Genomic DNA, 12,455 nt, shown 5'->3' with positions numbered 1-12,455 from the left:
TCCACTCCCCAACTTCATTGTGTCGTAGAACACTGTCTCTGCTTGTACAGTTAAAATCAAAACTCACAACAGACATCACACATTGAAACGGCACATTGCTTCTCTCTGTGCTTCAACTGAAGTGACTGTTGAAGCAACGTCTTCAGTCAACATGGCCTTACTGTTTGGCAGGTTAATGTCCTCTAATTGGATTGACCATTTTTCATTATATTGTAGATATATATGTTAAAGACCAGTTTCCCACACTGAGATTTTAAAATGCCATTTTTCCAGAGCCTAATTTCCAGACTGTCATCATATTCAAATAATTTGATTTTTGAGAAAATGTGGCTCATTAAGATTGTTTGTTATATCTAAAAAATAATAATAATAATCACAGCAGAAGGTGGTTGCCTACACAAACTGATCTGTGATAATTGTACACTTTGAAGGGATTAACCTGCTAGCACCTTGGTGGGTTGCCATTGAAAGTAATTAATAAAATTACTGATACATAATTTCCTGTGTTGTAGTCAAAGTTTAGTCCAACCCCTTAACTTTTAAGGGAATAGAAATGCTAGTCAGTATATCAGTGAATAGCTTTTCTAGTCTGACAAATTTAAATAACCACAAGTAAAAGTAAATAAGTTTCTTTCGGCTTGTCCCTTTCGGGGTCGCTACAGCGTGTCATCCAACTCCTGGTTTACCAAAACAGTGCTCTACCCACTGAGCTACGGGGCCTCTCCACTTTAAATAACCACAAGTATGGTGATAAAATCAGTTTGTAGAACACACTAAACACCCCTCCAGATTAAAAGATGCATGAGAAAAATTCTGAATCCCATCTTTCATTTCTTGCTATTTGCCAATAGATTTCTTTAATGAATCAGGACAGAGCATTTTTCTGTTTGAAGCCCCCCATTTTTCAAGTAAACAAAGGTACTGACTGGAGCAGACATGATAATCTTAGTGTACATTTAATATTTGGAAGCATAACCTTTACTTGCGACCCATTGACTTTACTAGAATGTTGAAGTAAAATACACGATATTGGGTTAAGATCGGATGATTGACTTGGCCAGTCAATCATTGGCCCACACCCTCCATGAAGTTCTTTGTTGTCCTGGCCATGTGTTAGGAGTAATTGTTTTGTTACGTGATGAAGCTTCACACTGTTAATTTTGTGATACATGTGTCTGTACACGTACACACAGCCACACACACTACAGTCTGTCTGTTTCTTTCGGCTTGTCACTTTCAGGGTTGGCACAATTTTTACGCCGGATGCCCTTCCTGACGCAACCCTTCTCAGGGAGTGGAGGCCCCAGTGGGATACGAACCCACAACCCCTGGTTTACCAAACCAGTGCTCTAACAACTGAGCTTCGGGGCCTCCCCCCCACACACTATAGTGTGTATCCTTATTCCATCTGACTGGGTGAGGGGGAGGGTACACCCTGAATTGGTCCCCCCAGCTGCAGGGCACAAACAACCATTCATACTTCGATTTATATTTATGAACAATATATTCTTCAAGTAACCTACCATGCATATATTTGGAGTGTGGGCGGAAAACCGTGCAGGCATGGGGAGAACATGCACACCTCAACGGCCAGATTTTTTTTTTGGACCCAATACTTCAGAACTATGAGGCAGATGTGCTAACCAGTTGACTGCTGTGCTACTGTGCAATTTATAACAGCCACATTATTTTTTTATTAATCTGCTGTTTCCAACATTTTTTGTTGTCATGTTGCTCAAAATGTATTATAATTGATCTTTGTTGAATCATCACCCCTCACAAAATTTCAGGAACACAAAAGAGAGACCGAAATAAGAATAAATAGTCTTGTTAAGATTTTATATATATATTGAGAGGTGTGGTTTGATCTGTACTGTTGCCTCCAGTGTGTCTGCGCGAGCATGTGAATTGTGAGCAATGCACAAGATGTTGAGGGAATAGTGTCGCCGTTATCCTCCATGGGCGGAATTGGAAATCCTGCCTCGGTCTTTGATGGAGCAGGTCAGTGACAGCAGCTGCTCTTTAGCCTGGGGATGTTTGCTGTGCTGTGGATAACTGTAACAATGATGGACAGAAGCTTGTTCAGTTTTCTTCTTTTTCCTTCAACAAATGTCAGGGTGTCCACGAATGAAGGTTGGATTGCTCCTAAATTTCTTAGTCTCCTTCACGCTGCTCTCCCATCACAAAACTGCATACACGGGGGTGTGCTCTCCAACGAGTAGTTGGGTGCAAGAGTACGGAAGTGTACGCCACAGTTAAAACACTAGTGACCCCTAACGGGAGGTACGATTACACACTTATTTTATGCTACACTTTTTTTTTTTTTTTTTTTTGCTGGTGGTGCGGTGCTACGTTTTTTACGCGCTACCACAACTTACCACTGCACCAAATTTACCTCTCGAGCTCTCCACCACACACTGAAAGAACATTGTGGGGTTTTCCCCCTTGCAGCTGTTAAAGGAATGAAGTTTTGTCAAGAAATACAGGCGCTTCTTCCCTTCGTAACGTAAGCATTGGTAGCACTGCCCAATCTTGAATCCTGCTGCACAGCCAAGTGTTTGTACTTCTATACAGTCTCCACTAACAGGCTGTGTGTTGTTTACATGTTCTCCCTACGCTTGCATGGGTTCTCTCCAGGTACACTGACTTCCTTCCACATTCCCAAAATCTATGCATGCAATGTTTATTTAATCCTTACCTGTATGTGAGTGTGTATTGTTCTCAATATGTGCTCAACGAGATTTTGGGGTTTACCCCACATCTGGCCCAAAAGTCAACTGCGGTCAAGCCAGCTGGGATAAGTGCCTAGTGGTATACAGAAAAATGAATGAATGGAATTTGGTTGAGGAAGCTGTGGAAAGGGAGACAATACAACGACTAACAGCATCACATGCTAAGTCCTGTTTTAACCCAAATCATTTGAATCTCATCATGCCATCTGTCTGGGGGAGACAGCATCATTTTGGCTCTAGCTTGAGCCCTCCTTCTCTATATTGTTGGTCAATTGCGTTAGCCAACTGGTTCTCATGTGAGTGTAGTTTTCCTACTGCCTTTCCTGCAGTGTCTCTGGTTGAGGACGTTTCAAGTTAAGGATTCTGGTGAGTTTATTTCCACTTGTTTATAGTACTAATGATTGAAAATCCACAACATTTACTCCTCTGGCAAAAAAAAATTGGCCCTCCGATAAAGTCGCGTTCATTATGTAGCCCTACCAAACGTTTATTTACATTGGAGCAGATGACATAATAATCCAGGACTGTTGATATTTGCTATTCCCAACTGTCTGATTTGTGAAAAATGTTACCCAATTATGATATTAAAGGGCATAGTTACACAAAAGGGTGGAAGGACAGCCTTTATCAGGGCAAAGCACAGTATTTCACATTACAACAAAATCAGAATCATCTTTATTTGTTCGGTATGTCAAAAACACACAAGGAATTCGTCTCGGGTTGTTGGAGCTGCTCTAGTACAATGTATACTGTACATGTTGACCTCGACAACAGAGGGACAGTGAATTGAGACATAAAGACATTGTGGTAACAGTCACAGCGCAATAAGGGCTGCTGTGATCTGGCAATGATAGAACTTTCTTTTTTTTTTTTTTTTTTTTATTACCTGCACTTGCTTCCTGAGCAAGAGCTGAGTGCAGTTTGACTTCATTGTTTACCATCCCAGCCTCCCTTCCCTAGTAGTAAGTGAAGCATCTTATATTTTTTACTAAAATGTATTTTAGCTTTTTTTTCAATATAAAGTACCAACACCCATCCATTTCTGAGCTGCTTATCCTCACGAGGGTCACGGGAATGGTGAAGCCAATCCCAGCAGTCATTGTAAATTTTGACTTTAATGCTGAAATCTGACTTAAGTCAAAATTCGAGTTAAGTCGTGACTGTGGGAACGAATCTCAGTTGTAGACTGAGGACTCCCTGTATTGGTCAACAACAGATCTGCAAATTGACCATATTGGTTAAACTACAACAGTGAGTGCACGAGTAATGTACAATTGAAATAAAACTACAGTGCCTTGTGAAAGTATTCTGCACCCTTAAACTTTTCAACCTTTCGCCACATTTCAGGCTTTAAACAAAAAGATATAATTTTTTTTGGCAAGAATCAACAAAAGTGGGCCACAATTGTGAAGTGGAATGAAATTTATTGGATATTTTATAATTTTTTAACAAATAAAAAACTGAAAAGTGGGGCGTGCAATATTATTCGGCCCCCTTGCATTAAAGGGGCCCCTGTCAGTTCAGCAAACTCACTACAGAAGTCTCTGAATGATCCAATGTTGACTGATGATGACAGATAGAATCCACTTGTGTGTAATCAAGTCTCCGTCTAAATGCACCTGCTCTGTGATAGCCTCTGGGTTCTGTTTAAAGTGCAGAGAGCATCACGAAGACCAAGGAACACACCAGGCAGCTCCGAGATACTGTTGTGGAGAAGTTTAAAGCCGGATTTGGATACAAAAAGGTTTCCCAAGCTTTAAACATCTCAAGGAGCACTGTGCAAGCAATCATATTGAAATGGAAGGAGCATCAGACCACTGCAAATCTACCAAGACCCACCCGTCCCTCTAAACTTTCACCTCGAACAAGGAGAAGACTGATCAGAGATGCAGCCAGGAGGCCCATGATCACGTTGGATGAATTGCAGAGATCTACAGCTGAGGTGGGAGAGTCTGCCCATAGGACAACAATCACTCGTACACTGAACAAATCTTGCCTTTATGGAAGAGTGGCAAGAAGAAAGCCATTTTTCAAAGACATCCATAAAAAGTCACGTTTAAAGTTTGCCACAAGCCACCTGGGAAACACACCAAACATGTGGAAGAAGGTGCTCTGCTCAGATGAAACCAAAATCCAAATTTTTGGCCACAATGCAAAACGATATGTTTGGTGTAAAAGCAACACAGATTATCACCCTGAACACACCATCCCCACTGTCATACATGGTGGTGGAAGCCTCATGGTTTGGGCCTCCTTTTCTTCAGTTGGGACAGGGAAGATGGTTAAAATTGATGGAAAGATAAATGGAGCCAAATACAAGACTACTCTGGAAGAAAACCTGTCGGATGAATGGCTGTTCTGTATTTTGTACCAGGGCATCACCGACTGCTGGAGAAAAAATCCTTGTGTGTTCTACTATTCTACTAATCTATTCTGATTCTGATTCTGGAGTCTGCAAAAGACCTGAGACTGGGACGGAGATTTATCTTCCAACAGGACAATGATCCAAAACATAAAGCCAAATCTACAATGGAATGGTTCACAAAAAAATTTATCCAGTTGTTAGGATGTCCAAGTCAAAGTCCAGACCTGAATCCAATTGAGAATCTGTGGACAGAGCTGAAGACTGCTGTTCACAAAAGCTCTCCATCCAATCTCACTGAGCTCGAGCTGTTTTGCAAGGAAGAATGGACAAAAATGTCAGTCTCTTGATGTGCAAAACTGATAGAGACATACCCCAAGTGACTTGCAGCTGTAATTGCGGCAAAAGGTGGTGCTAGAAAGTATTAATTCAAGGCGGCCAAATAATATTGCACGCCCCACTTTTCAGGATTTTATTTGTTAAAAAAATGTAAAATATCCAATACATTTTGTTCCACTTCACAATTGTGTCACACTTGTTGATTTTTGATAATTTCATATCTTTATGTTTGAAGCCTGAAATGTGGCAAAGGGTTGAAAAGTTCAAGGGGGGTCCAATACTTTCACAACGGACTCTAACTGGCCTGGTAGGAATGTTACAACAAACTCAAGACAAAACAATTGGCAGCCTATTGCAGATAAATTGTAGGTTAGTAGTTTAAAAAGTTAATTGGAAGAGAGAAGAAGCTGTAGGTATGGCTTCCAGCTTTGGTTTGCATTGTTCGGTTGAGCCTACCTGAGAGAAGGGGCTGGAAGAGCTGGTGACCAGGAAAGACAGGAAAGAGGATAATGTTGATGTTCGTCTCCCACCCTCTTCTCAGAGACTCCAATTCCCACAAACGTTAAGGATCTCAAAACACAATACATTTGGACCACGTGAGGGGCAGCTGTGCCAAAGAATGTCTCCTGAAGTCCGCGATTATCTCTACAGTCTTTAGTGCATTCAGCTCCAGGTTGCGTTGGCCACACCAAACCACCAGCCTCTCCACTTCATGCTGATACACGGACCCGTCACTGTCTTTGCTGAGTCTAATGACTGTGGTGTCATCTGCGAACTTCAGGAGTTTGATAGCAAGGTATGTTGATGTGCAGTCATTTCTATAGAGAGAGAAGAGTAGCGGGGAGAGGAGACAACCTTGGGGTTCACCTGTGCTGATGGTGCATGTGCAAGAGGTGATGTCCCCCAGCCTCACCTGCTGTGTCCTGCCCTACAGAAAGATGTAAGTCCATAGGCAGATGGCAGGCGAGACGCTAAGGTGGTGAAGCTTGGAATGGGGGAGTTTGGGATTGATGGTGTTGAGTGCAGAGCTGAAGTTCACAAACAGGATCCTCCCGTTGGTTCCCACGCTGTCAAGGTGTTGTAGTATGAAGTGTAGTCCCATCTTCACTGCATCATCCTAGACCTGTTTGCTCAATTGGCAAACTGCAGTTAGTCCAGTCGGGAACCTGTCTCGTTCATGAGGTGGTCCAGCAAAACACGTTCCAATGACCTCTTGACCACAGATGTCAAGGCAACAGGTCTGTCTGTATTCAGACCCGAGATTACAGGTTTCTTAGGAACCGGGATGATGGCGGAGCGTTTGAAGCAGGATGGTACTTTGCATTGTTCCAGAGATCTCCTGAAGATTTTTATGAAGACTGGAGCAAGTTGGTCTGCACAGTATGTGTATTCCAACGATGCAAATATTTTTGGACCCTTTAGAAAATACTTTCTTCTGCAGAATATATTAAACACACTTACAATGCTTTCTTTGAAAAAAAAAAAAAAACATTTAATTTGAAGTAGCCACTGATGGTGTTGTGGTACACACGCCTGACTTTGGTGCAGGCAGGGTGGGATCGATTCCCGCTTAGTGATGGTGTTAATATCTGCCCTGCGACTGACTGGCGACCAGTTCAGGGTGTAGTCGGCCTTTTGCCCGAAACTAGCTGGGATAGGCTCCGGCTCTACCGTCACCCTTGTGAAGATAAGGGGCTTGGGCAATGGATGAATGTTTAATTTGAATAGGACACGTCCACATCCCACACCCGCCACTGCTACTGCTCACAAAGGGAAAACAGTTACTTCGGCTTCAAGCTGGAGAAAGTATGTCAGAATCTGAATCTGAATCAGCTTTAATGGCCAAATCACAAGAAATTTTTCTCCGGCAGTCGGTGCTGCCCTGGTATGACATTTAGAATAAAGAACAAGGAACAACATAGCAACAAGAACAAAGAACAAGAGACATTTCTGTTTATAGGAACTATTCATTATAAGACGTGCAAGGTAGATAAGTGTGTTCGCAGTGTCAATTGTGCAAAGAGAGCAGTTTAAAGTGACGAATCGTCTGAACCACAAAATATAAAAATGAATAAATAAATAAATAAATAATATATATATATATATATATATATATATATATATTATTAATACTAATACTGATTGGACCAGCAGGATGTGCGTGAGTGTTCTAACATGGCAAAAGGCAGAAAAATGGGTTCGCTGATCAAGAATTCAATGACTTAGTTGCCACAGGGAAAAAACTGTTCGAATGCCTGCTACTTTTGACTTTCATTGATCTGTAGCGCTTTCCTGACAGAAGGAGCTGGAAGAGCTGGTGGCTAGGATGTGAAGGGTCAAAAAGGATCCTGCCTGCTCTGGACCTAGTTCGCGTTGCGTGCAAGTCTTCGATATTGGGTAGCATGGTGCCGACAATCCGATCAGTGGTTTTGATTGTCCATTGCAATCTGAGTTTGTCTTTTTTTGTGGGGGCCCCAAACCAGATTGTGATGGAGGTACACAGTACTGATTAGATAACCGCTGTGTAAAACTGTCTCAGCAGCTATTGTGACAGGCCGTGCTTTCTCAGTGAAGAAAATAATTATTTGAACACCCTGCTATATTGCAACTTCTCTCCAATTGTGAGATTTTGGGGAACAAGCTTTTTCCCTCAGTCAGAGCATTGAAGATGGGTCGTGGCTGAGTCTTTCAACATGACAATGACCCGAAGCACGCAGCCAGGAAAACCAAGGATTGGCTCCATAAGATGCATATCAAAGTTCATGTGTGCTCTAGCCAGTCTCCAGACCTAAATCTAATAGAAAATCTTTGGATGGAGCTGAAACTCCGTGTTTGTCAGCGACAGCCCAGAAACGTGTCTGATCGAGAAAAGATGTGTGAAGGAGTGGGCCCAAATCCCTCCTGGAGTGTATGCAAACCTGGTGAACAACTACAGGAAACATTTGACCTCTGTAATTGCAAACAAAGACTACTGTACCAGATATTAACATTCGTTTTGTCAGGTGTTCAAATACTTATTTTACAGCTGTATCACACAAATAAATGGTTAAAAAAAATCATATTTTGTAATTTCTGGATTTTCTTCTTGGATTATCTCTCTCACAGTGGACATTCACCTATGTTGAAAATTTCAGACCCCTCCACGATTTTGTGTTCAAATACTTATTTTCTTCACTGCACATCCTTTGCTGGGCTTTTTTGAGGATGGAGTTGATGTTCGTCCCCCACTTTAGGTCCTCTGAGACTGTAATTCCCAAGAACTTGAAGGTCTCAACGGTTGACACAAGACAGTTGGAAAGCGTCAGGGGCAGCTGTGGTGAAGGATGCCTCCTGAAGTCCACAATCATCTCTACAGTCTTTAGAGTGTTCAACGCCAGGTTGTGTTGACCACACCAAAGCTCCAGTCTCGCCACTTCCTATCGATACGCAGACTCGTCGCCATCTTTGATAAAGCCGATGACCGTGGTGTCATCTGCAAACTTCAGGAGTTTGACAGTCGTTCGTGTAGAGCAAGAAGAGCAGAGAGGAGAGGACACAACCTTGTGGTGCCCCGGTGCTGATAGTGCGCGTGGATAAGGTTGTGTCCCCCAGCCTCACCTGCTGTGTCCTGCCTGTCAGGAAGTTGTAGATACATTGAGAGATGGCAGGCAAGATGCCGAGCTGGAGAGGTTTGGAGGAGACGAGTTCCGGGATGATGGTGTTGAACGCATAGGTGAAGCCCACGAACAGGATCCTTGCATACGTACCCTCGCTGTCAAGATGTTCAAGGATGAAGTGCAGACCCATGTTGACGGCATCATCTGCAGACCTGTTAGCTCGATAGGCAAACTGCAGTGGGTCCAGTTGGGGACCTGTAACGCTCTTGAGGTGGTCCAGCACAATGCGTTGAAAGGACTTCATGACCACAGATCTCAAGGCAACAGGCCTGTAGTCATTAAAAGCTGAGACTGCTGCGTTTTTGGGGACTGGTATAATGGAGCGTTTGAAGCAGGCTGGTACTTCACACAGTTTTAGAGACCTATTGAAGATTTTTGTAAAGACAGGAGCAAGTTGGTCTGCGCAGACATTGAGGCAGGATGGGGACACAAGGCCTGGGCCCAGTGCTTTGTTGATTTTTTTTTTTTTTTTTTTTTTAATTGTTTGAAGATCTGTCTAACGCCCCCTTCATGGATGCTAAATGTTGGAGTGGAAGGTGGTGAGTCTTGTGGTGTGGCTTGGTGGGTGCGTAGTGTGGAAGTGTCTCATTCAAATCTGTAGTAAAAAACTTTTTAGGTGATTTGCACTTGTTTTCTACTGGGGGTGAATGTTGCTTGTTGGTAGTGAGCGATTGATAGACCTTGCCAAACTGATTTGGAGTCATTACCGGCGTGATGTTTTTTCAGTTTTATTGCATAGTCTCTAATTGCAATGTTAATTTCTTTAGTCAGATGATTTCTAGTGCGATTGCAGAGGGCCCTATCACCACTGTGGTATCCAACCTCTTTAGCTTGGCGGGGTTGCCTAAGTCTGGGTGAAAACCACGGCTTGTCTTAGGGGTTCTTGCCCTAAAAGGTTCAGTTTTATTATTTGATCATGTACAGTACCAGTTTACAAAGCAGAGCTCGTATTATTGTTGAAATTTGCTATCACATATTATGAAACTCCTTTAAATGGATTTGCTACATTTTTATGGTTATGTTGAATTGCCTTTCTTGCATTTTACACATGGCTCTTCTGTTGTTCCATCTATGTTACGGTACATTCTGTAGCTACGGGCACTGTAAAATGCAGCGGGAGGAGAAAGAAGTCATTGATGAGACAAAACTGCCCCAGGGGAGAGCTTTTTTTGTCATGAAGACAGCTGTTATGTGTGCATACTGGCTGCACCAGTAGCAGAAACATCCACACTTGAGCTTGAATTGCTACTTGCATTGCCCTAACTGGAGCGCAGTTTTTTTTGTTTCTGTGAATTCTCATCAACATCCTACGTGCAGGTCAATTGGTCAACTGATTGGGATAACTTTTTTTTTTCATGTGGACTTTTTGTCAATTTTGTCAAAAAGTCATATGTTCCATTTCGAAGACAAGAATTACAAAACTGGAGCATGGGTGAGCTGGACGTAACCTTCCACTGGTTTATCATATGAGGAGAAGTAGCACAAGTAAATGAAAGAAAAAAGAAGCAGAAGAAAATTATTAATACACTTACATTTTTTGAAGTAATCCCTCATCAAAAAGGTAATGTTTATGCTTTGAGAGAGAACAATATGAATTATGGGATTCAAAAACAAAATTCAATGGCCAGTGAAATGTTCATTTCCACTTTTTTTTTTTTTTTTTTTTTTTGACACAGCAGACAAAAACAGTTTTAGCCTCTTACATTTCCCCCCCATCTGGTCCCCAGATGGACAGCATTTACTGATATCTCTTTGAAGATCTCTTTCCAGCTGTATCATGTGCAGTCAACATATGTAGTACGATAACTTATCACTCTTTAAACTCAGATTTGGATGTGAAGCATATAAGAACAAATGACGTGTCTTTCCTCTATGGAGATAAATACATTTGGACTCATTTTTGTTTCAATGCCTGATGGTGCTGCTGGTTATGATAAATATAATTGCCTATAATGCTGAAAGAGATTTGACCCAATGTGAGCGGCAAAGCAGTTGTACATACAATTCAGCTCATTGGATGTTTCCATACTTCTAAGAGATAACCTGACTAACCCACAGACACACTCGTGAAAGTTAATAATTGGTGGGATGTTGGGAGAGACTTACCTACAGCTGTTGAGTTAAGTCAGTAGACTTTCTACAAGCACTGGATATACATGTGGGTGAGTATTCCCATAGGACAGAATGAAAAACGATACAGGCAGGTCACCACTTGTTTTGATTGTCATAGTAAAGTTGTAACTAATTATGACATTAAATAGGATTCTATTCCTTTTAGAGAGGCATCTTCCTGCAACACTTTATCTTTCAGTTCTTTTTTGTTTGTCCAAGTGTCCTTTGTCTTTAGTGTTGTTTGTTTTTAATACCATATTTGAACATGACAGTTATGCTAGTGGGTAGTGGTAAAAAAAAATTAACTATAATTACTACTATTTCTACAAATACTCCAACCTTATTTCCTTGGCAACCACTCAAATATGTAATAGATACTCAAGTCCACTGTCAGCAGTTTGCTGGATCATATACTTTATCTACAAACTGCACTGAATCTACTGATATACATCACTGAGGTTTTGAGTTCTTATCTAGAGGGAATTGGTAAAAACAAATTAAGTAAATAAGATGCATGGTCAAACTATGACAAAACCAAAAATAAATATATGCAAAGAAAAAAAATGTAGTAATGGGCTGTCTGGAGGGCATTCCAGTGGACTTCAGCAGGTTTGGACAGCATTCAGATTTAGTCAACTTGAACCTTACTCACAAAAATAGGGAACAGTGTGCGTTGCCAAATCAGATTGTTTGAATGCAACTGTTTGAAAGTGGAGTACAAAATATCAATTCATCAACTACATAAAAAGGAAATTATTGGGAACCCCTACTCTGCATAAATTGTGAAAGATTGAGCAAATTATAGCGCTTTGATTGAAGAGATTATCTTTAAAAAAACAAACGACAGGTCATGGTCTCATTATACAAATCTTAAAAAAAAAAATCTGCGGCTTTCCATCATCAACAATGATTTAGTTTTCACTGTTAAAACAGTCCAGATTTTACTTAGAAACAGATTAAAAAAAAAAAAAAACAATGCCCACCCATTGATTTAACTTAGCTTGTTCAGTACACTGTATTCATTCATTCATTCATCTCCTGCATTTTTGATATCGGGTCGCAGGGGCAGTAGCTTTTTCAGGGATGCCCGGACTTCCCTTTCCCCAACCATTTTATCCACCTCTTTTTTTTTTTTTTGGGGGGGGGGGGGGGAATCTTGAGGCAATCGTAGGCCATCTGAGAGAAGTAGTCTCTCCAGCATATCATGGGATCCCTGGGGTCTCCTTCTGGTGGGACGTGCCCGGAAGACCTCAA

At 41.5% G+C, this 12,455-nt stretch overlaps 1 protein-coding gene across 9 annotated transcripts in view; it reads left to right on the top strand.

Moving 5' to 3' along the window:
* Positions 1 to 1,883: 1,883 nt before the first annotated feature.
* The window catches only part of slc2a9l2 (solute carrier family 2 member 9, like 2), a 112,377-nt gene continuing 101,805 nt past the window's right edge, over positions 1,884 to 12,455 (top strand). For 5 of the 9 annotated variants that reach the window (XM_061832688.1, XM_061832683.1, XM_061832691.1 and 2 more), the window contains exon 1: positions 2,328 to 2,506. The gene's annotated coding sequence lies outside the window, so the exon portion shown is untranslated. The other 4 variants (XM_061832689.1, XM_061832684.1, XM_061832686.1 and 1 more) reach the window with 3 other exon arrangements.

Source organism: Syngnathoides biaculeatus, chromosome 10, assembly GCF_019802595.1.
Source record: "Syngnathoides biaculeatus isolate LvHL_M chromosome 10, ASM1980259v1, whole genome shotgun sequence".
NCBI classification, from domain to species: domain Eukaryota; kingdom Metazoa; phylum Chordata; class Actinopteri; order Syngnathiformes; family Syngnathidae; genus Syngnathoides; species Syngnathoides biaculeatus.
Note: the sequence above shows the minus strand (reverse complement) of the source record. Positions and strands in the feature narration are given on the sequence as shown.